This window comes from Leopardus geoffroyi, chromosome C1 (assembly GCF_018350155.1).
Source record: "Leopardus geoffroyi isolate Oge1 chromosome C1, O.geoffroyi_Oge1_pat1.0, whole genome shotgun sequence".
In the NCBI taxonomy this organism is placed as follows: Eukaryota; Metazoa; Chordata; class Mammalia; order Carnivora; family Felidae; genus Leopardus; species Leopardus geoffroyi.
In genome coordinates, this window is record NC_059328.1 from 76,981,327 (window position 1) to 77,006,716 (window position 25,390).

Genomic DNA, 25,390 nt, shown 5'->3' on the forward strand with positions numbered 1-25,390 from the left:
TCATGGGGTTGGCGGCCACGTGGTATAATGGGTGCAAAAGTAGCAGATACTCATTTGTCCAGACTGTAAATACCCAGTTTTGATGTTTTGTGGAATCTGCAGCTCTCCTAGAAGCATAATGAAGTGTCTGCAACTCAGAAAATCTTTCCAGGCTTAGAGACTGCACCTCCTTCTCACTCTTCCTTGCCACTTCTATCCTCTTGGCTGCCCTCATGGTTTGCGCTGATGAACTTCTGCCACTGTATTGGGTGCACCCCGCCTAAATGGCATTTTAGCATGGATGTCCCCAGGTGCCTAGCAGCCTTGCCTAGATTAACGCGTCAGTGGCATATGGAGCAAATGGCCTGTCGTTCAGTCCCAGAGTCAGTTTAAAATATCTTCCAGGCTGCTGACTTCTTTGGCATGATGCCTGTGGCCCCAGTGTTTGAGGAAGGACAGCAACATTGTCGGAAAATTATAGAGTGAATTTTCTTGTGTAAGAGCTAGAATCTGACTTTCCCCATCCTCTCTCTCTTCCCTCCTGGTATCTAAGGTAAATAAATAAGCATACCTTCTGAGGTGGAGTGCCTTGGACAAAAAATAATTTTAAGAAAATATTTTTTGTGTATGCCAGTTTCTTTTTTGGCCCCACGTCTTGCTCTTCTTCCATAAAGCGAAGTACCTAGCTTGTGCTTTTCAAACACTGTTGCATTTGGTCCTCTTAAAAGCCCTCTGTGTCGGTATTTGCTCCATTTTGCAGACAAGAAAAACCGAGGCTCAGAGAGATTTTTTTTTTAATGTTGCCAAAGCATACTACACAGAAGTGGCAGAGTAACAGTTCAGACCCAGGTCTTTTTACCCCACAGCACAAATTCTTTCCACTCTAAATCCAAGCAAAGACCATTCACTGAACTGATACTGTGCCCACATCCAAGCATCTCTGGGGAGGGGGAGATTTTTCACTGCAGTTCAATGGGCAGAGCTCACAGTGGTCAGTGACTCCATAGGCGTTGTCAGCAAGAGCCCTGGGATTCTTCTTGTACAATCTCCTCATCATGCTCTTCTCTCAGTGTGTTTAATGGCGGGTCATTGTTACTGTTTAGTTGCCTGATGGGTTTCTCACTCCTAAATCCAAGTGACGAAGCAGATCCTGCTGTCCTTGGGATTATCCCCTCTTGATGAGTGATGACCTCAGGAGTGGAGACAGCTGACCTGCAGGCAGAGAGAGGGGGATGTCAAAGGTTCCTCCAGCTCAATTTGGATTGATGAACCGGAATAATTCTGGCAGCAGGGCTCATGGAATTGGCCTCAACCAGCAATCTTTCTCAATTTTTGTGTTGGAGTGGAGTGTTTAGGCAATTTTTCACTTACACCCTCTCTTTTCCACTTTAGGTATTTGAAAAGCACAATCACCTGGATTAGTTGTCACAGCACCAAACAATTATCACTGAACAGAACTGCATTCACTGGCTACTCTTTCCTGCTTGTATGCTCTACTTTGCAAGAATCTTTCACTTAAAATGCCTCCCAGTTCTTTATTCTGTCATCAAAATGCTATACCGGCTTCAAGGCTTCGCTAAATCATCTCCAAGAAACCTCCTCCAAATCCATCTATCCAAATAAATTATGGAGTAATAATTATTATTCCAAATTCTTTACAATGATAATAATAATGGTATTTCCTTAAAATTGTCTCATTGTGTAGTTGCTTTCTTAAATAAGTAGTATCTTTGGTCCTACATTTAAATGTATACCTTGTACAAATCATCAAAGTGAAAAGTAAGCTCGCCAGTACCTGACCCTTCCAGAGATATTTTAAAACACCCATGCTCTTTTAGGAGTGCCTGGGTGGCTTAGTCGGTTAAGCGTCCAACTTCAGACCAGGTCATGATTTTGCAGTTCATGGGTTTGAGCCTCGTGTTGGGCTCTGTGCTGACAGCCAGAGCCTGGAGCCTACTTCAGGTTCTGTGTCTCCCTCTCTCTCTGCCCCTCTCCTGCTCACGCTGTCTCTCAAAAATAAGTAGATGTTTAAAAAAATTTTTTAAATAAAATATCCATGTGCTTTTTAAAAAAAATCAAGATATGAGAATAATTGTTAACTTATATTAGCAATTATGTAAGAGATACTATGCTAAGCACTTTATATGAATTATATCATTGAATCCTCCCCACAAACTTATGAGATGGGTACTCATTATGCATATTTACAAATGAAGAAAGGAAGGCTCAGAAAACTTAAGTAACTTGCCCATGATCACACAGTTATAACGTGGCAGAATTGGAGCTTGGCCTCAGGCTGTCTGACTGGAGAGCCCAAGCTCTTCACCACCATGCTATATGCCTTAAAACAACTCTCTAGTTGTGTCATGTACCTGTTTCTGGTTTTCCAGCTGGATGAAAGGGTACTTGGGAAGAAAGGAAGCTGTACAGTATTGCTGAAGACTATGAGACTTACTAGCCGTGCGACCACAGGTAAGTTTTCAAAAGAGATGGAGGTGTGGTGAGGATTAGGGGAAATAATGAATGCGAAGCACCTGGCACATAAGAGGTATTCAGAAATGGTAGGTACTTCATCAAGAGCCATGTCTTTTTTTAAAGATACATTTGCGGGCTTTTGCCCACACTGTATATTTGCACTGTCCTGTGCAGAGCTGGAAGGAAATGTCCATGTGATGTTTGGCATAATACATACAGAGTTAGGCTTTTGGATGGCAGGAAAATACCACACAGAGGTCCTGGAAAATAAACACAAGGTGAGAGGCTCTTGCACCTAATGCCAATGGGCTAGTTCAAAGTGAATGGACAGTTATTTTTTGGCTGTTCAAAGAAATGTACGGAGGAGTATGGAAGAACGGCCTGAAGATTGTATGCATTATAAACCTCCTCTGAGGTTAATATGCAGAAATGGAGTGTGGAGGAAAAGGGAGACTGAGGAAATACTCAAGGACTTTGCCTGGAACATTCTTCCCCCAGATACCCTCATGGTAACTCCTTCATCTCCTTCCAGTAACTCCTCAGGCATTTCTCCTGACCTCCAACTTGCCCCCGCCCCAACTTTATTTTTAATTTTTTTCATAATACTTTTCACTATCTATCACATGATACAATTACCCCATTTACTGCATTTGTTCCTAATTGTCTGACTTCAGAATGTATGCTCCTGGGGGCCGGGGTCTTTGTTTTTTTTTTCCCTGATGGATCCTAAGCACTCACAACAGTACCTGGCACCTGGTAGGTACTCAGTAAGTTTTTTTGGAGGAATATGTTTTTCAGATAAGGAAACAGGTTCAGTGACTTAGCCTGGATAAGTTTGCTAGTTAACAGCAGAGTCAAGACTAGAACTCAGTTTTTCTGCCTCCCAAACCAGTGGTCTTTCAACAAAATCATTTTTCAAGATAGAGAAATATATGTCTAGGATTAAGGAATGATTTGGCTATTGAGAAATCCAGACAAAACTGGAAACGAGTGCATATAGACAAACTAACTGAACCATAAAAGTGACAGCAGGAAAAAATCAGAGATGTGGGTGGTTGTGTTGATTTTTTTTTCAAAAATTTGTTTAAGTACCTGAGACTCTGCTGTCAGTTTATCTAGTGAAATAAGATTCATGATCAATGTGTGGAGACGGAAATTTCAGACCTCATTATACACAAACTGAAGATTATTCTTTTGCTGTCACTGCAGCATTTGACACGCCAGTGAAAACAAAAGGAAGTCTGTCTCAGATGCCCCTTTTAGCTTTGACAGATGTGGAAACGCATGAGTTTGGGACGTTAATTTTTGGTTGGATGTTAAATGTGAGCATGTCCAGAGATGATACCACCTAGCTCACGCCTGGCTGAAGCCCCAATGATGCAGAGAATTTCAGTCCAGGACATCATCCTCCATATCCCTACTTCCTTCTCTTATCCCAAAAACAAAGGCAGCCCTCCACCTATTTCCAGGCTAATCCTCCACCTGAGCTTTTGGTCACAGCCCCTTCTCCTGTCACTTATTCCTTCTCTTGAATCTTAAACCTGTCTTTTCCCCACAACATGCAGATATGTTCAAATCTCCTCCATGCCAAGCAAGATAATGGAAACTTCCCAATAATCTCTTGAATCAGTTAGCTGTTGATGTGTAACAAAGTAGCCCAAAACAATGGCTTGAAACAATAAGCATTTTTATTATTCACAAACTGGTGAGTCATCTGGGCAGTTCTGTTGAGCTGGGCCAGGCTCCCCTGACTTTAGCTGGGCCTGAAATACTGACTGCACATCCTCATGAGTTATGCAGTCAGGTGGTAGGTCGGCAGGTGGTCAAGGATGATCTCACTCACGTGCCTGGCAATTAGCAGGTTATTAATTATGGTGAAGTGGGTCCCTGGGCCACTGATCACTTATCCAGCAACTTAGCACAGGTTTGTTCTCATGATAGCCACACAGGATTTCAAGGGAGAGAGAGGGCAGAAGTACACAAAGCCTTTTGAACTGGCACAACATCACAAGGCCAGCCCGGGAACAAGGAAATAGACTCTACTTCTTAATGAGAGGAGCTGCAAAGTCACAGCACAAAAGGTGTGAAGTCAGGAAGGGGTGAAGAACTGGGTCGGTTTTGCAGTGTACTTTATCTCTCTTCATCCTTAAGCTTCTGCCCAAACATCTCTTTTCCAAACTTCTAGAGAGTAGCTGTCTCTTGCTTTGCCTACTTTCTTACCAATCAGTCACCCCTCACCCAAATGACTTCATCTTATTACCACTATCTCCATTTTTATGAAACTGCTCTCTTTAAAGACAACAACAATGCCTCAAATATCAAATATTATGAACTACTTTCAGCTTTCATCTTATTTAATCCCAATGCACAATTTGATCCATATGGTCACTCTCTCCTGCTGAAGGCTCTCCTCCCTAAGACTCTCCTCCCTTACCTTCTATGATTCACTCTCTTTTGGGTCTCCTTCTACCCCTCTGACCACTCCTTCTCAGATTCCTTGGCTGGTTCATGTTCCTCCTCTGGCCAGTCAATGTCAGTGTTTCCCATGTTTTGGTTGTCTTACTTTTCCTTTTCTTCCTTCCTTCCTTTCTCTCCCTTCTCATGCTGAACTCATTCTGGAATCTAATCTAGTCAAGTGGCTACCACCTATATGTATTTTTTTGTGTATGAGAGAGAGAGAGAGAGAGAGAGAGTATGAGCGGAGGAATGAGACAAAGGGAGAGAGAGAGAGAGAGAGAGAGAGAGAGAGAGAGAGAGAGAGAGAATTTCAAGCAGGCTCCACGCTAGGCGAGCCTGAGGCAGTGTTTGATCTCATGACCCTGGGATCATGACCTGAGCTGAAGTCAAGAATGGGAACACTCAACTGACTGAGCTACCCAGGAGCCCCGCTACATGCATCTTTATTCTAACTCGTCTGTTGACCTCCAGGAATAAAGTGTCAATGCCTACTGGATGTAGCTATGGGCTCCTCAGATGTTAAGTGTGCCTAAAACTGAGCTTAATATTTCTTCCAAAATGTGAATCTATCTTCACTTTCTCTGTTAGCAGTTTTGCAACTCTTTCAAATCACTGGGCTAGAAACTGAGGACTGTCCTTAACACTTTCTGCCCTGGGCTTCCTACATCTCAGGATATTAAGTCCTATTAATTCTATCTCCCAAGCACTCCTTCAGACCCACTCCCTCCTCCCTGCTGCTCCCTGAGTTCAGGCTCTCATCCTCTATCGCCCAAGTCAGTGCTGAAGCCTTTTACCAGCTCCCCTGACTCCTTTTTGCAGCCAGAGGTCTTTCTGAAACACAAGTCAAACTGTGTTATTCCTTTGCCTCATACACTTCCACTGGCTTATTTCTGCCAAGATCAAATGTGAACTTTGTATTAGATAGTGATCATCATTTGCCAAAAAAAAAAAAAAGTACTCCATGCCATTTAAGAAAAAGAAATTTAGGGGCGCCCGGGTGGCTCAGTCGGTTAGGCATTCAACTTCAACTTAGGTCATGATCTCACAACTTGTGAGTTCGAGCCCCACATTGGGCTCTGTGCTGACAGCTCAGAGCCTGGAGTCTGCTTCAGATTCTGTGTCTTCATCTCTCTCTCTGCCCTTCCCCTGCTTGGGCTCTGTCTCTCTCTCTCTCTCTCTCTGTCAAAAATAAATAAACATTAAAAAAATTTTTTTTAAAAGAAAAAGAAGTTTATTTTAAAGAAAAAGGGATGGACTTTGGGTGATTATGATGTGTCAGTGAAAGTTCACCCTTGGTTTAAAAAAAAAAAAAAGTACCATTCTGGTGAGTGACGTTGGGAGATAATGATAAAAGGAGAGGCTTTGTTTGTGTGGGGGCAGGTGGTATATAGGAAATCTCTGTACCTTATTCTCACTTTTGTTGTAAACCTAAAACTGCTCTAATAAAAGAAAGTATTTGTTTTTAAAAAAGAAGGACTGGGCGTCTGGGTGGCTCAGTTGGTTAAGCGTCTGACTTTGGCTCAGGCCATGATCTCTCAGTTCGTGAGTTCAAGCCCTACTTTGGGCTGTCTGCTGTCATCATGGATCCTGCTTCAGATTCTCTGCCTCCCTCTCCCTCTGCCCCTCCCCTGCTTCTGCTCTCTCTCTCTCAAAAATAAACATTAAAATTTTTTTAATAAAAAAATAAAATAAAAATAAAAAAGAAGAAGGAACCACGAAGAAAGGAAGGAAGGACTTTCACGAAGGAAGAAGTGCAGCTAAGCAGCAGGGGAGTTGCTAAGGATAATATCCCATGTCTGCTGGCTCCTCTCTTGCTGCCTTTAGTATCTCTGCTTCTTACTGTGACTCTACCCCATTCCCCTTCAGATTCCTCCCTACCCTCTCCTCACCACTCCCCACAAGTTCATCAAGGCACATTGCCCCCACAGGCATTCTTTTTTTTTTTTTTTAATGTTTATTTATTTATTTTGAGACAAAGTGCAAGAGAGAGCAGGTGAGGGGCAGAGAGAGAGGAAGAGAGAATCCCAAGCAGCCAACGTGGGCCTCAATCCCACGAACCATCAGATCATGACCTGAGCTGAAATCAAGAGTCAGAAGCTTAATGGACTGAGTCACCTGGGTGCCTCGAGAAAGGAAATCTGATTGGCTTAGCTCATGGGTCAAGTAAGGTCATGCAGACAAAACATGACAGCCTGAGGTTCACACCTTCAGTAGGATCTCTAGAGAGGAATGTTCTCAAAGACAGTGTGGGCTGAGAGGCAACTAGACAGGTCCACTATATTGCTTAATACAGCACAGCATTTTTCTAGTATCAGGTCCAGTTCTTCTCCACTGCTATGCACTATCCACTCCAACTACATAGAACTATTCTTCATCGCTTGATATGTTGTGCTGTTTCTCATATGCTATTCTCAATACCTGCCATATTCTTCCCCTCCTTAACTCCTAGAAATCTCCTCTTTACTTTTTAATGGCCAGCTCAAATGTCACCTCATCTATAAAGCACACCCTTGCCCCCGTCAGTTGCTCTCTTCTCTGGGAATGCTTAGCACTTTGCACATAGCTCTATTTGACTATATATCACACCAAACTGAAACTGTTCGCCCCTCTGCTAGATTATGGGTTTTTTTTTTGAGGGGGGAGGGTTGTTTGTTTGTTTTTTAATTTGCAGGCACTATTTCCAACATCCGGTGTAATATTCGGTTCACACTTAGAGATCCAAAAAGTTTGTTGAATGGATGAAGATGTGAATGGCCAAAGTCTCTACATCAGTGGTTTTCAAAGTGTGCTCCTGAATCAGTAGCATCAGCATCATTTGAGAACATGTTAGAAATACAAATTCTTGGGCCCCATCACAGAGCTACTGAATCAAAAGCTCTGAATGTAAGTGTGGTAGGCAGAATATTGGACCTATCCAAAGATATCCACGTCCTAATCCCTGAAAACTGTTAATATCTTATGTTACAAGGCAAGGAGGAATTAAAGTTGCAGATGGAATTAAGACTGCTAGTTGGCTGACTTTAAAATAGATTATCCAAAGTGGGCCCAATGCAATCACAAGGGTCCTTAAATGAGGAGACAGTAAAGTCAGAACCAAAGAGACAGGCATCATAAAAATGACTTGACAGCCACTGTTGGCTTTGAAGATGGAAGGGGAATTCTAACCAAGGAATGTGAGCTAGAAGCTGGATAAAGGCAAGAAAACAGATTCACCTTTGGAGCCTCCAGAATGGAACTCAGCCTACTGAAACTTTGATTTTTACACAGTGAGATCCATTTTGGAATTCTGACTTCCACCACTATAAGATAACAAATTTGTGTTGTTTTAAGCCATGAACTATGATAATTTGTTACAGCAGCCACAGGAAACAAATACAATAAGGCCCTGCAATGTGTGTTTAGCAAGTTTCCTCCCACCATGCACTCTAGCACCTGATACTATGCCTGCTACAAATCTCCTCCTTTGTTGTATTAGTTTCTTTAACTGTCTCTATACTGTTCACCACTGCATCCTAGCTCCTAGCCCAGCGCTGGTGCTCAATAGCCATAGTAAGTAATACTGAGGATGTCTTTGAGTGCTGTTCTAGGCACTTTACATGACTTATCTCACTTAATCCTTATGAAGTAGGTAATATTATCATCCCACATTTTTTTTTTTAATTTTTTTTTCAACGTTTATTTATTTTTGGGACAGAGAGAGACAGAGCATGAACGGGGGAGGGGCAGAGAGAGAGGGAGACACAGAATCCAAAACAGGCTCCAGGCTCTGAGCCATCAGCCCAGAGCCCGACGCGGGGCTCGAACTCACGGACCGCGAGATCGTGACCTGGCTGAAGTCGGACGCTTAACCGACTGCGCCACCCAGGCGCCCCATATCATCCCACATTTTATGCACCAGTAAACTCATGCACAGAGAACGAAAGCAACTTGCCCAAGGTCCCCCAGCTAGTAAGTGGCAGAGCCAGGATTTAAATTCACTCTCACTCCGGAGTCCATGCTCAAATGCTATGCTATGTGGTTTCTAGGCAGGGTACAGTATATAATTGGCGAGTGAATCAATAAATAAATACTAAACAGTAAGTCTCACCTGAGGACTTTAGAAGGATGTTTGGGAAGCAGTAGCAGGGTTCTTAAGACAATGTCATCCCAGGGGAGAAGACACATTCCCACTTGTGTGCAGGTGGAACAGAGCATCTGGAAAGACAACCGGGGTGGGAGGGAAGGCTGGATTGGCTACAGATGGCAGAGGGTAAGACTGGAGAGGGTGTGCCTTGGGTAGGGATGGTGGCTCCCAGGAATGAGGCAGGTGGGAATTGAAAGGTAACAAATGAAGCAGGACTGCACCTGGCTTTTCACCACATTATCACCAGCATCTAGCCTAGGCTGGACCCTTAGAGGCCCAGAGCCCAATCCGCAATATACATTTGCTTAATCAAAGGGATTTTTAATGTGAAATTGTTCTAGGATCTTCAGGCATTCGTTCCAAGGTGTTCAAGAAAGATCTCTGACTGGATTCACCTGAACGTTCAGCCGTGACACAGATAATATGAGGGGGAAGGTTGAACCAAAAATCAACGAACTGGAGGACATGGAGACAGGGAAGTACAGATAGAACAGCTTCTGGTCAGTAGCCAAGACCCAGGGTTCAAGGAGAGTGAGGCCATTCCCAGTCAGGGACCTGCAGGCCTAGCTGAATTATGGGATTCCAGTATGTATTCAGTGCCCACGTGTCAGGCATGGAGCTAAAAGCATGGTGCTTTCCCACTGGAGCTCATTGAAGCAAAGTGTCCCCATATGAGGGCAGAGCACAGGAAGAGGAAACCAAGGGCAGCAGACCATTTTAATTTCATTTCACTGTAGTTTTAGTTTCATTACCAAGATAAGGTCCTAGTCCTTTTTGTTGTTGTTGTTGTTTGTTTTTGTTTTTTAACTACAATGAAATTTGGGAAATCCATTTCAAGTGGTTTTACCTTCAGTGACCTTCCAGTATCAAATTTTCTGCGTTACTTTTCAGGGAACATTGCCTCTGGCCCCACTGCTCTATGTAGTACAGTGGGTAGATTGCTCAGTGGGCCCAGCTGCCTGGAAGCTGGGGAACGCAGAGGAGAAGTGGACCCTGCAACATGACATGCCTAGAACTCAGTGTTACATGGGTTGAGAAGGGTGTCATGGGAAGAGGACAGCATTTGGTGCTAGATGGTCCTAGGTTTTAAATCCCACTCAAGCTGTGTGATATTGGGCAAGTTACTCAACTTTTCTAAGCCGTAGTTTCCTCAACTGTATTGCAGGACTACTAATCTTGCCAGACTGGGCTATTGGAAGATTAACAGATGATCATCTCTAGTTTCCAACTGAGGGTGTCACTTGTACCCTGAGACCCACTTTCTATTAATGTGTAATGATTATTTTTTAAAATTATAAAGAAAACAAAATGAGAAGAAGCAATGCTCAAGTTTCTGCTTCAGTCCTCTTTTTCTTCTTTAGATCCTTTATCCTCCTTGTATTCTCACTTCCCAGCCCCTAGAGATACCACCTTTCTAGAAGCACAGAGCCTGAATATAATCTAGAGATTTTATACCCCTAATAACGTTTTAGCCTTTTCTGTGTAGAGGGCTTGGTAGTTGAAGTTCAGAGAGGTTAAGTTACCCGGCCAAGGTCACACAGCTAACAAGTATAAGAGCCAAGATTGAAAGCCAGATCACTCTGACCATAAAGCTAGAGCTCTTTCCTGAACAGGCTGTTTCCTCTTTAGTGGCAACAATTTCTCAAAGCAGGTTCTGGCTCAAAAAGTAACCCAGGGCTTGTTGGAGGGATAGAAACAGAGCACCCTTTCCAAACAAACATAGGACACTAAGAATTCACATCAGGAGGAGCTCAAGCATGGAGCATCGTCATCCCAGAAGGTAGAGAACACTGCAGGGAGGAATAGTACTTTGTAGACAGACAAGCCCGGTTAGAATCCACTTGCTAGCTGGATGATTTTGAGCGAAGTTACTCAACCTTTCACCTTCCCAATCTCCTGTAAATTGGGAATAAAATGAACATTACCAACTTCAGAGGGTTGTAAGGGGATCAGGTGGATATAAGGTTTAGAAAACAGCTTAGGGGTGCCTGGGTGGCTCTGCCAGTTAAGCGTCTGACTTCAGCTCAGGTGATGATCTTGTGATCTGGTCCGTGAGTTCAAGTCCCACATCAGGCTCTGGGCGACAGCTCAGCCTGGAGCCTGCTTCAGATCCGTGTCTCCCTCTCTCTATGTTCCTCCCCCACTCACACTCTGTCTCTCTCTCTCTCTCTCTCTCTCTCTCAAAAATAAAATGAAAACATAAAAAAAATTTTAAAGAGCTTAGTACAAGGCGCAGCACATGTCCTCAATATACACCATAATTTGGCCTACTGAGAATGTAAGAGGCCCTGTTCCTCACCTATACCTGAGGGGACATGTGCTGGAATATATAACCTGAACACAAATGCATCTAGAAGAAATATAGACAAATGTAATACAACAATCAAGTGAAAAAATTGCGTATGCTTATTCTTTTCACTTGAACAGAGAAACTCAGGCAATTAATGTTTGGAAAGGAATGTGAGGCAAACAGAATGAAGTCAAGTATTCCCCCCATATTAATGTCATGTGACCCCACAGCCTCCAGGGCCATTTTGGTTGTGCTAAGAAGACCATGCCCAGAGTGCCTCATTAAAACTTTACTAACAATAGCTCTACCACCCATGAAAACCTGTTTTTTTCTCCCTTCCTGTGAAATCACCCCAGTTGCCTCTGAAGAGAGACCCTCAAATAAACAATATTGAAGTATAATTAATACTGTTCCTTCCTCAGTTTCTTACTTTGTTGTACACCTTCATGGTATTCTACCATGCTGGGAATTCTTGCACCTCACCCCAGGCTTTGCTGGTTTATTCCATCTTTCTCTTCAGGGGCAGCTGGCAGAAACTTTCTGGAAAGTAGAATTAGTATGAAATCTATCAAGGTTTTCACCAGTACTTTGACCTTGTAATTTTCTTTTAACATGGATTATTTTAGTGTGGGTGCCTCTGTCCAGGAAACCAGAAGAATAATATTTCTGTTTGAGGAGAACTGGAATCGTAAGTCTTAGTTATAGAAGAACTGAGACTCGGTGATATGGGGACTACACAGCCAGGCAGTGCCTTAGTGATTCAAGAAGCTTTTTTCTCTTTCACCTGGTCAACTGGCATATCAGTTGTCATAGCCTTTCTGCATTGTGACATCTTGTTTTCCTTAGGAAAATAATTTTTTCATTTGGAATTCTCATATTCCCATTATTGGTGGCAATGCTATCAGAACCCTTTTCACAACAATCTATTCTGGGCCATATCTCTATTTCTGTATCGATTCTTAGTGCATTATCCTGACTCCAAGCCACCCAAGGAAGTCAGAGTCTGCACCAAGTCTGCCTCCAGGGTACTTGTGAAAGCACATTTAGCATGTCCTACTTCCTCTCAGCTCTCTGTCTTTGACACGGGTCTCTCTTCTAGCAGGTTGTATGTAAGGCAATGAAGTCTTTTTGGAGATATTCTCTGCGTTTAAAAAAAGTGTATTATCAGTGAGTATCAGTTATAATGAGGCATCTTAGTGTGGCTGGATAATGCTGGAACCAAGGAACAGTGGCCTCTCTGCTGAGATCGTGGCTGCTACATTTCATTAATCCAAGTCAGGGTGCTAAGTTGATTTTCAACTTGATTGACAGAACCCTTTCAGCATAAACCCTGGAAAACTATTAGGAGGAAAGAATCCCATCGAGGCATTCTGCTTATAATAGTTTTAATGCAGAAGTGCATTTGATCAGCAGCATGCTGAGCTCATATCACTTCCAGAGTGAGTAGCAATGTGGTTCCAGTGTCATTTAACACAACCAATTATGGTACATCCTGACAACATTTGAAACAGAATTGGATTAAGAAAAATGCACTCTCAAGACTGTGGTCTGAGAGGCAAAATACTAGACTTTCAGTGGATCTCATTTTTGCCTCTCTTTCATTATAAGAACAAACTGAAGAAAAAGAAGAAGAAGAAGGAGGAGGAGGAGGAGGAGGACGAGGACGAGGACGAGGAGTGATAAGAAGGAAGAGGAGGAGGAGGAGATGAAAAGAACACTTTTAGGGGTAAGAGGCTGAGAGAGAGCATAAAAAGCAAGATGTAACTGCAATTGATGACCTCTCCCTTTCTCCAGTACTCTTTCTGTTGCTGCAAATCTCCTACATACAAGAGTCAGATAGTCTTTCTTCAAGTACCAGATTCACTTCCCAAAATCAGAGAATGCATTTCTCAGCCTTCCTCGCCATTCTTATCCTCTAAAAGAAGCACCAGTTCTAATGAGTAAAAGTCCCTGTGATATACAACATAAGCCATAAAGCTACCACTGTGTTCAGAAGGTTCTACTCCAGGGGCAATATTGAGTGTTCTATGGACCAACAGAGGGATGTCTTCAAGATATTTCACATCTTAAGAGGATCAGGTAGTCAGTGTTATCTTCTGAATTAACCAGCCACAAATTTCACTGGGATAATACAACTGGAGTACCTGTCCAGGAAATAGAATATCAAATACCTTCTTAAAAAAAAGTTTTTACTGAGTTATTAGAATAAAAAGGTGATATATGTTCAATGCAAAAAGAAATCAGAAAATATAGAAGAAAGCAACGAAAAATAAGGATATCATCCAGAGACAAGCCCTCCTTATTTTCTGGCACCACCTACACACATATTTAGAAACAAAAATGTTATCAGATCCCTTCCTTTTGTTCCTCTTTGAAATTATACTGAAACATGTCCCTGAATATAAAACTTTAATGTGACTAAGAATCGTCTGGGGTATTTTAAATATTTGAATGGCTGGTCCCCACATCTAGAGATTCTGCATCAAGAAGAAAGGCATAAGACCCAGGAATATACATTTTATCGAGTGTTACAAGTGATATTGATGCTGACAGTTCTCCAACTACACTTTAGGAAATATACACCTTTGCAAATATACATCTTTTGTCTGATGATTTTCTTAAGATAAAGTTCTAAAAATAAACGCTTCATTTTGGCAGAGGCTATGCCATGCAGCATTTCAACAATATACCTTATTTGTAGTTATCTTGTTGATAAAAAAGGTTGGGTCATGAAGACAGGAATATATTCCAAGGCAGGAACGACATTTGAGGCACTGGTGAACAGGGTAAGTCAGTCCAAGGGCCCTCAGAATCAGCCTTTCAGGTGTCTGTGGAATGCATAAATCCTCTTCAAACAACCCCTTGGCTCTTTCATGGAGCCTGACAATGAGAAGAGTTGAGGAGGGATGGGGCAAAACACATGGTAAGAGTGGACTTAGTATCTTGGCTGGAGAAGCTGGTTCCTGAGAGGGGAGGGTGCCTGCCACTGCCATTTGCACAGGAGATTGCTGCCAACAAGGGATCACCAACCAAGAAAGCTCCATTACTAATCTCCACTTGTATAAAATTCACATTTGACTGGCATTCTGTTTCCAAAAATTTGAGAGAAGAAAGTAAGAAAGGATACAGGTATTTCTCCATTTCCTGGATATGAGTGTGCTTAAGAAAATGTACATACAAGGGGCACTCAGTGGGTTAAGCATCAGATTCAGCTCAGGTCATGATCTTGTGGTTTGAGAGTTCCAGCCCCATGGGCTCTGCGCTGCCAGTGTGGAATCTGCTTGGGATTTTCTCTCTTGTCCTCTCTCTGCCCCTCCCTGACTTGCACTTTCTCTCTCTCTCAGAATGAATAAACAAACAAACAAACAAATACATAAATAGGGGGTGTCTGGGTGGCTCAGTCAGTTGAGTGTGCAACTTTGGTTTAGATCACGATCTCAAAGCGTGTGAGTTCGAGCCCCACATTGGGCTCTGTGCTGACAGCTCAGAGCCTGGATCCTGCTCTGGATTCTGTGTCTCCTCTCTCTGCCCCTGCCCCCCTCATGCTCACTCTCTCCCTCAAAAATAAACATTAAATTTTAAAACATTTCAAAAAAAGAAAGTGTACATACGCTCACTCATGGGAACAAAGGCAGACACACATTCCCTTGCTATAAGCTTTGTGTAAAAAATAATTTTGCCCAAGGCCAAAATATATGGAAATCAACCAAGGCATCCAATTTCAATCATTATAAAAAAAAAAAAATGTTGTCTTCAATTTTGGAAGGTGTTATTGAAGTATGAAATACACAAAAGAAAGTATTCAAATCACAAGTTACTCAACATGCCGGTAAAAATTAGCATCCAGAACAAGAATATCCCAATCCCAGACATCCCCTAGTTCCAGTTTGTGGTCAGTATTCTCCCCAGAGGTAGTCACCATCCTGATTTCTAACAGTTTTAATTGGTTTGACCTGTTTTTGAGCTTTATATAAATGGTACCATATAATATATATCCTCTTTCAGAGTTTTTTTTTACTAGATTTTATAAATCATTAATCTAACTCCTCACGTCATGTACAGACATGTCACAATATTGAAACAGAAATATCCCCCCATACACTTTAAATAAGCCATTGTCCATTTGTGCCATTAACATTGAATGGCTTTATCTAAATTAAGACCAGCTGAATCTCTTGGGCCCTTGCGCCTATCCATAGTAAGTAATAAGGATCCTAAAAGGCTACTCCCCAGGGTGCATGACATTATGAGAGGCAATATAATGTGGTGGAAAAAAGATAAGCTTTGGAACCATATTTAACTGAGTTAAAATAGAATCATCTCCACTTACCAGCCATACTATCTTTATGAAGCCACATAATCTCTCTGGGGCTCAAACACATATTTGTTTTTTAGTTGCTTCTATGCCTGTAAAATGGAGAAAATATCTCATTAGGTTGCTGTGAAAATTAAATTAAGATCACAAACGTAAAGTACTTGGCATATAATAAGTGCCCTATAAATGTTCATTCTTTTTCTCCTTTCAGAGACCAAACCTTGATTTCAAATTTATAGCCTGATATGTACATACAACCTAAATAAATATATTTTATTTTTCTTTTTTGAATAAATATATTTTCAATGGCAACTATTTGAACCACTAACTAGCAAGTTTAACATCATTTGGAAACCAGGTTTGTGATCCAAGGGAATTTAAGACACAGAGTCTTACAGAACTGAGAAATGTCACTGTTCATTCTTTGGAAACCTGTCTGGCTTCATGTCCCTCACATATCCCACCATGCCGGCCTAGCTGTTTATTTTTTAATGATTTCTATTGTAAAACCATTGTTACCTCAGCTTCCTGTGACAGCCTAAGAGCACACAAAATCCTCATTTTCCAACAAGGGCACAAAGCATCCAATGTACTTCCCGTGACATTATCATTTTATTAACAGCCATTATGCCAATCAATTTATAATGGCCTTTCATTTAGACACGTGCATGATTGTGTAACAATCATGTGATTTCTGCCTTTTCACCAGTATACATATTAAATCTCTGACAGATTGCTAATGAGCTGATGTTGGAATTACAGAGTAGTCTGTTATCATTTGTCCATTCACAGTTTCCTCACCAGCCCATCTGTGCTCGGAACAGAGCCACCACGGAGCACGCAGGCTGGGACAGTTCCTCCATTTACACCTTTTGCCTTCAGAGGCCTCTGGGAAGCCTTGTCCCTAATTAAAGATTTTAACAAACATATTGCCAGCTTTCTAACACTGTTATTAAGCTGCTCTCTTTTGTTAGGAAAGGTGCTGTTTCTCAGCAGTTTGTAGATTTAGATATTTAGTGTGTGTTTCTGTAGCCCTGCAAAATATTTGTGTTTTTAAAACAATTCAATTAGTATGTTATGCATGCATGTACCAGCATGCACAGTACATGCGGTATACATTCTATCAAAATCCCGTATAATTATTCAGACTCTCAAGGACAGACAAAGAAACATGGTACATTTTTATGGACACACAGACTTCTCTACAGAACAAGGTGGAACTGTTGAATACTCGAAGGTTGAATACTTTAAGGTTGGAACTGTTAAAACAAAATGATCAGATTGAGATCATGGCTTAGATAGTTTGGAGCAAAGGTAAAGTATCTTTTACCTGAAATGTCTGCATAATTAGAATACACTAAAAAAGAATCAGATTTCCCTGGTGGAATATACATAGTTAGGGGGAGAGATGTATCCTTGTACTAAGGGTTTAATTATTAGAGTGGTGGTTCTCAGTGTGGATGTGGTTGAGGGTAAATGGGGAAGGGGGACCATGGAGTCAACTGAGAAGCTTTTGTGATATACTCTCCCACCACCACCGTCAAATTGAGACATTCCTCATTACACCCAGATAAGAATTACTGCTCCAGTGCTCTGAGAGAATAAGAGAGACAACAGAGCTGAGAGCTTCCTGCCCAGGAAAGGGCTCTCCAATCATTAATTAGTCTTGGAAATGGGTGCATTTTCACTCTTCCCAGGGCTGAGTGTCGACCAAGCTGGCCCCTCTGGTAACAGCCATGTAGTGTTTTTTAGACTAAAGTCACTCCCTAACATGGAGAGGCCTGAGACCTTCACCACTAAGAGAGGAGTAATAATTCCTGGGAGTCCAGCTCCTTGGAGATCAGAAGGTGACTCTCACTGCTGCTTTAGAATGATTTCCACCAGTTATACTGTGACAGAGAGACTGTGAGATGTGTTTCCCAATGTGAAAGTTTTGTGGTCACTTATTCTGAAATGTTAATGGAAATTTTGATACTTTGATTTAATTCTTGAATAAAATACAAGCAGGTCTGAGGGAGATACCACAAATCATAACACAAGATTCTTGGGGCACCTGGATGGCTCAGTCAGTTAAGCATCCTACTCTTGATTTTGGCTCAGGTCATGATCTCATGGTTCTTGAGTTCAAGCCCTGCACTGGGCTCTGTGCTGACAGCACAGAGCCTGCTTGGGATTCTGTCTCCCTCTCTCTCTGCCCCTTCCCCACTTGCACTCGCTCTCTCTCTCTCTCTCTCTCTCTCTCAAATAAAAATAAACAACAAAAAAAGCAAGGTCATTGTCCTAAGAGAACTTGCATACTAGACAGCTAACACACATACATAAAAACCATATGCAGTATCTAACATCACAGGGTAGCCAATGCTAAGAGCACAAATGCAGGGGAGTTCAGAGGCTGAAGACATCACTTCTACAGAGGTTGGATTAGGACTTGGTGCTTGAGAGCAGGAGAGAAGACATTGTGAGCTGGGACAATAGTGGGAAAGGACAGGAATATCTGAGGGATCTTGAATAGGCTGCTTTGGCTAGAGCAGAAGTTTGTGATGGAAAACTGAGAAAGGAAGGTTTTAAAGGTACAGGGTCATTCTGTCGAGGCTAAAGAATTGTACTTTATCTGGGTTTGTTTTGTTTTAGTTAATTGGCTTACTTATTTTTTTTCCTTTTAGTTACTTATTTTCAGAGCAGTTTTGGGTTCACAGTAAATTTGATCATAAAGAACAGAGAGTTCCCATATACTCCTTGTCTCCACACATACACTATCAACCTCTATCAGCCTCCCCCGCTATCAACCTCTCCCACTAGGTGGTACATTTGTTACCACTTTTATATTAGGGTTCACTCTTGGTATTATGCATTACATGAGTTCTGACAAATGCATAATGACATGTATCCACCATAAAGCATCATATAGAGTAGTTTCACTGCCCCTGAAATCCTCTGTGCTTCACCTGTACATCCTTCCTTCTCCACTAACCCTAAAACCCTAAGCCCTAGCAACCACTGATCTTTTTACTGTCTCCATTGTTTCTTTTCTTTTCTTTTTGTACAGGATATTATATTATTGGAAACACACAGTATATAGCCTTTTCAGATTGGCTTCCTTCACTTGGTAATATGCATTTAAGTCTCCTTTGTGTCTTTTCATTGCTTGATAACTCATTTCTGTTTAATGCTGAATAATATTCCATTGTCTGGACATACCACAGTTTATTTGTCCACTTACCCACTGAAGGACATCTTGATTGTTTCCAAGTTTTGGCAATTATGAATAAAGTTGCTATGAACATCCATGAGCAGTTTTAGTGTGGGCATAAATTTTTAACTTCTTTGGGTAAATACTAATAAGTGTGTTTGCTGGATCTCATGTTAAGAATACACTTAATTTTGGGGCGCCTGGGTGGCGCAGTCGGTTAAGCGTCCGACTTCAGCCAGGTCACGATCTCGCGGTCCGTGAGTTCGAGCCCCGCGTCAGGCTCTGGGCTGATGGCTCAGAGCCTGGAGCCTGTTTCCGATTCTGTGTCTCCCTCTCTCTCTGCCCCTCCCCCGTTCATGCTCTGTCTCTCTCTGTCCCAAAAATAAATAAACGTTGAAGAATACACTTAATTTTTTTTAGAAACTGGCAATCTATCTTCCAAAGTGGCTGTACTATTTTGCATTCCCACCAGCAGTAAGTGAGAGTTCCTTTTGCTCCATATCTTCACCAGCACTGGTGTTATCAGTGTTCTGGATTTTGGCCAAATAGGTGTGTAGTGGTATCACATTGTTTTAATTTGCATTTCCATAATGACATGATGTGAAGCATCTTTTCATATACTTATTTGTCATCTATATATCTTCTTTCATGAGGTGTTCAGGTCTTTGGTCCATTTTTTAATTGTTTTTTTTTTTATTGTTGAATTTTAGGAATTCTTTACATATTTTGAATAACAATCCTTTATCAGATATGTCTATTGCAAATATCTTCTCTTAGTGTGCAGCTTGCCTTCTCATTCTCTTGACATTGTCTTTTATAGAGCAAAAAAAATTTTTTTAATTTTAATGAAATCCAGTTTATCAATTATTTCTTTTATGTATCAGGATTTTGGTATATATAAAAAGTCACCACCAAATTCAAGGTCACCTAGATTTTCCCCCATGTTATCTTCCAGGAATTTTATAGTTTTGTGTTTTACATTTAGGTCTATGATCCATTTTGAGTTAATTTTTGTGAACGGGGGTAAGATCTGTGTCTAGATTCAGTTTTGGGTGTGCGGGAGGGGTTTGCATGTGGATGGTTAGTTGTTCTAGCGTCATTTGTTGAAATGACTATCTTTTCTTTATTGTTTTGCCTTTACTCCTTTGCCAGAGATCAGTTGACTGTATTTGTGTGAGTCTATTTCTGGGCTCTCTATCCTGTTCCATTGATTCACCTATTATTTCACCAGTACCATCCTGTCTTGATTACTTCAGCTTTACAGTAACTCTAAATTGGGAAGTGTCAGTCTTCCAATTCTGTTCTTCTCCTTTAATATTGTGATGGTTATTCTGGATCTTTTGCCTTTCCACATAAATTTTTGAATCAGTTTGTCAATATTCACAAAATAACCTGCTAGAATTTTTATTAGGATTGCATTGAATCTACAGATCAAATTGAAAATAACTGGCATCTTGACAATATTGAATCTTCCCATCCTTGAACATGGAAGATCTGTCCATTTATTTTCTTTGATATCTTTTTAATAGTCTTGTAGTTTCCTCATACAGATCTTGTACATACTTTGTTAGATTAATACCTAAATATTTCATTTTGGGGGATGCTAATGTAAATAGTATTGTATTTTTAATTTCAAATTTGATTTGTTCATTGCTAGTATATAGGAAAGTTATTGACCTCCATGTGTTAACTTTGTATCCTGACACCTTATAATATATAATATATGATAACTTTATAATCATTTATTAGTTCCAGGAGGAGCTTATTTTGTCAATTATTTTGTAATTTCTATATAGGTAATAATATCTTCTGTGAACAAAGACAGTTTTATTTCTTCTTTCTCAATCTGTATATCTGTTATTTCCTTTTCTTGTTTTATTTCATTTGCTAGGATTTCCAGTACCATGTTCAAAATGAATGATGAGAAGGGACATCCTTGCTTTATTCCTGATCTTCACAGGAAACCTTCAAGTTTCTCACTACCAATTATGATGTTAGCTGTAGGTTTTTTGTGTTATTTATCCAGTTGAGGACATTCTTCTTTACTCCTAGTTTCCTGAAAGTTTTTATCATAAAAGAATGTTTAATTTTGGCACATAATTTTTCTGCATCTATTCATCTGATCATGTGATTTTTTTCTTCTTTAGCCTATTGATGTCATAGGATTACATTAATTGATGTTGTAATGTTGAACCAGACTTGCACACCTGGGATAAATCCCACTTGGTCATGGTGTATAATTATTTTTATATATTGTTGGATTCAGTTTGGCATCATTTCACTAAGGATTTTTGCATCTATGTTCAAGATGTTTTGCATCTATGAGAGATATTGATCTATAGTTTTCTTGTAATGTCTTTGTCTGATTTTGGTATTAAGGTAATAATGCTGGTCTCTTAGAATGAGTTTGGAGATAATCACCTCTGATTCTCTGTTCTGGAACAGATTATAGAGACTTAGCATATATTTTTTTAATGTTTGGAAGAATTCACCAATGAACCCATCTGGGCCTTGTGCTTTCTGTTTTGGAAGGTTATTAATTATTAATTCAATTTCTATAACAGATATATACAATTCAGATTATCTATATCATCTTGTGTGAGTTTTGGCAGATTGTGCCTTTTAAGGAACTGGTCCATTTCATCTAGGTTATTGATTTTTGTGGGCATAGAGTTGTTCATAATATTCCTTTATTATCCTTTATTGTCCATGGGATATGTAGTGAGGTCTCTATTTTCATTTCTGATATTAGTAATTTGTGTCTTCTCTCTTTTTTTGCTAGGCTGGCTAAGGCTTATCAATGTTCATCTTTAAAAAAAACAGTTTGCTCTAAAGAAGACATCCAGATGGCCAATAGGCACATGAAAAGATGCTGAACATCACTCCTCATCAGGGAAATACAAATCAAAACCACACTCAGATATCACCTCACGCCAGTCAGAGTGGCCAAAATGAACAAATCAGGAGACTATAGATGCTGGAGAGGATATGGAGAAACGGGAACCCTCTTGCACTGTTGGTGGGAATGCAAACTGGTGCAGCCACTCTGGAAAACAGTGTGGAGCTTACTCAAAAAATTAAAAATAGACCTATCCTATGACCCAGCAGTAGCACTGCTACGAATTTACCCAAGGGATACAGGAGTACTGATGCATAGGGGCACTTGTACCCCAATGTTTATAGCAGCACTCTCAACAATAGCCAAATTATGGAAACAGCCTAAATGTCCATCAACTGATGAATGGATAAAGAAATTGTGGTTTATATACACAATGGAGTACTACGTGGTAATGAGAAAGAATGAAATATGGCCCTTTGTAGCAACGTGGATGGAACTGGAGAGTGTTATGCTAAGTGAAATAAGCCATACAGAGAAAGACAGATACCATATGTTTTCACTCTTATGTGGATCCTGAGAAACTTAACAGAAACCCATGGGGGAGGGGAAGAAAAAAAAAAAAGAGGTTAGAGTGGGAGAGAGCCAAAGCATAAGAGACTCTTAAAAACTGAGAACTGAGGGTTGATGGGGGGTGGGAGGAAGGGGAGGGTAGGTGATGGGTATTGAAGAGAGCATCTTTTGGGATGAGCACTGGGTGTTGTATGGAAACCAATTTGACAATAAATTTCATATATTAAAAAAAATAAAAATAAAAATAAAACAACCAGTTTGGGTTTCACTGATTTTATCTGATTTTCTGTTTTATTTGTTTAAATTATTTCTTTATTTTGAGGGAGAGAGAGAGAGAGACAGAGACCGACCACGTGCAGGAGAGGGGCAGAGAGGGAGAGAGAGAGAAAATCCCAAGCAGGCTCTGGACTGTCAGCACAGAGCCTGATGCAGGGCTTGAACCCATGAGCCATGAGATCATGACCTGAGCTGACATCAAGAGTCAGACGCTCAACTGACTGAGCCACCTAAGCAACCCCACTGATTTCCCACTTTCAATTTAATTGATTTCTGATCTAGTTTTTACTATTTTTTCTCTTCTGCTTACTTTGGATTTAATTTGCTCTTCTTTTTCTAGTGTTCTAAGGTGGAAACTTAGGTTATTTAAATTTTTCTGGTCTAATATATGCATTCAATGCTTCAAATTTCCCTCTTCACACTGCTTTCACTGCATCCCACAAATTTTGATAAACTGTATTTTCATTTTCATTTGGTTCACAATATTTTTTAATTTCTCTTGAGATTTCTTCTTTGACCCATGTGTGATTCACAAGTGCATTGTTTAATCTCCAAGCATTTGGGGATTGTTAGCTATTCTGTTTTTGATTTCTAGTTTAATTCAATTTCGTTCTAAAAGTTTATGTTGTATGATTTCTTGTCTTTTAAACTGTTTGAAATATGTTTTATGGCCCCAAAGCTAGTCTATCTTAGTGTATGTTCCATGTGATCTTGGGAAGAATGTGTATTCTGCTCTTGTTGGATGAAGTAGTCCATAGATGTCAATCACATCTAGTTGATTGACTGAACTATTGAATTCAACTATGTTCTTACTGATTTTATGCCTGCTGGATCTGTCCATTTCTGATAGAGGAGTGCTGAAGTCTTCAATTATAATAGTGGATTCATTTATTTGTGTTTTGCTCCCCTCTGACAATCTTTGTCATTTAATAGGTGTAAAAACCAATGATATTTAAAGTGATTTTGATATAGGGGAATTAATATCTACTACACTTGTTACTGTTTTGTATTCATTGCCCTTGGTTTTTTTTGTTCCATTTTTTGTCTTTTACTTTTTTTGCTTTTTGTGGTTTTAACTGAACATTTTATAGGATTCCATTTTCACTTTTTAACATATCAGGTATACCTTTTTTTTTTTTTTTTTTTTTTTTTAACTTCTTCAGTGTTTACCTGGTATTTTCAGTATACATTTACAACTAATCTGGGTCTATTTTCAAATAACACTCTACTGCTTCCTGGGTTATGCAAGTGGTTTTTAACGCAATATATTCCTAATTCCTCTCTCTTGTGTCTTGTATCATTTCTGTCATTCATTTCACTTATACATAGGTATATAAACACACACCATAAGCAAACATAATGGAATATATTGTTGCTATTATTATTTTGAGCAAACTATTATTTATTAGATCAATTAAGAATAAGAAAAATAAAAGTTTTTATTTACCTTCACTTATTTCTTCTTGAACACTCTTCCTTTCTTTATGTAGACCCAAGGTTTTTTTTACCTATATGAATTTTCTTATCTCTGAAGAACTTCTTTTAACATTTCTAGCAAGATAGATCTAGTGACAACAAATTCCCTCAGTATTTGTCTGATTAAGTCTTTATTCTTTCTTTCCTTTTGAAGGATAATTTCATAGGCACAGAACTCCAGATTCGTGGATTTTTTTCTCTCAACACTCCAATCTCTTCTTTCTTACATGGTTTTTGGGGAGAAGTCAGATGTAATTCTTGTCTTTACTTCTCTATAGGTAGTTTTTTTGTCTCTGGTTTCTTTGCAGATTTTTTCTTTGTCTTCGATTTTTCTGGAGTTTGAATATGCTATGCCTAAGTGTAATTTTTCTTTTACATTTATTCTGACTGGTGTTCTCTGAGCTTCCTAGATCTATAGTTTAATGTCTAACATTAGTTTGGGGACATCTCATTCATTATTGTTTGAAATATTTCTTTTGTTTCTATTCTCTCTCTTCTCCTAGTATTCTCATTATGCCTTTTGTAGTTTTCCCACAGTTCTTGGATAATCGATTCCTCTTTTTCTTTGCTTTTCAGTTTTGGAAGTTCCATTGACATATCCTCAGTCTCAGAGATTCTTTCTTCAGTCATGTTCAGTCTACTAATGAGCCCATCAAAGACACTCTTCATTTTTGTTACAATGTTTGGGATCTCTAGCGTGTCTTTTTTCATTCCTTCTTAGAATCTCCATCTCTTTACTTAAATTTCCATATATTCTTACATGTTGTCCACTTTTTTATGCCCTCAGCATATTAATCATAGTTGTCTTAAATTCACAGTTTGATAATTCCAACATCCTAGGCCTAATTCAGTCTCATTCTAATGGTCGCTGTGTTTCTTCAAACTGTGGCGTTTTGTTTTGTTTTGTTTTTTCTTTTAGTATGCCTTGTAATTCTTGTTGAAATCCAAACATGAAGTACTGGGTAAGAGGAACTACAATAAATAGGCCTTGAGTGATGTTGTGGTAAGTTTGGGGTGAGGAGGAAGGTAGGAGGGGTATTTTACAGTCCTATGATTAGGTCTCAGTCTGTTAGTGAGCCTATGCCCCTGGGTTGTAAATGTCACAAATGCCTCTCAGTTTTTTCCTCAATTTGATGTGGGACAGAATGACTGGAGGAAGGTATTTCCCTTCCCTTAGGCTGGTTAGACTCTGTCAAAACCCCAATAGATTAGGTGCTGATAAAATAGGTTCTCTAAGGGTAGGTCTGGTTAAGAAGAATAGAATGCTCTGGTGTATTTCAATATGACCACTCCCCTCCCCACCGCCACCAGAAGCACAAAGGCAATTTTTATTTTTTTCTGGTCTTCTCTACGATAACCTGTGAGAGTTCCAAGAGATAAAACTTGTGAGGTCCCTCCAC

At 40.1% G+C, this 25,390-nt stretch overlaps 1 long non-coding RNA gene across 1 annotated transcript in view; it reads right to left on the reverse strand.

Annotated features, from left to right (window-relative positions):
- Positions 1-756: 756 nt before the first annotated feature.
- LOC123598211 overlaps positions 757-25,390 on the reverse strand; it is a 64,837-nt gene continuing 40,203 nt past the window's right edge. Inside the window, exons 2-3 of the long non-coding RNA XR_006712448.1 lie at positions 15,655-15,731; positions 757-1,191 (exon numbers count right to left, since the gene is read on the reverse strand). This is a non-coding gene — a long non-coding RNA (uncharacterized LOC123598211). The remainder of the gene's footprint in view (positions 1,192-15,654; positions 15,732-25,390) is intronic.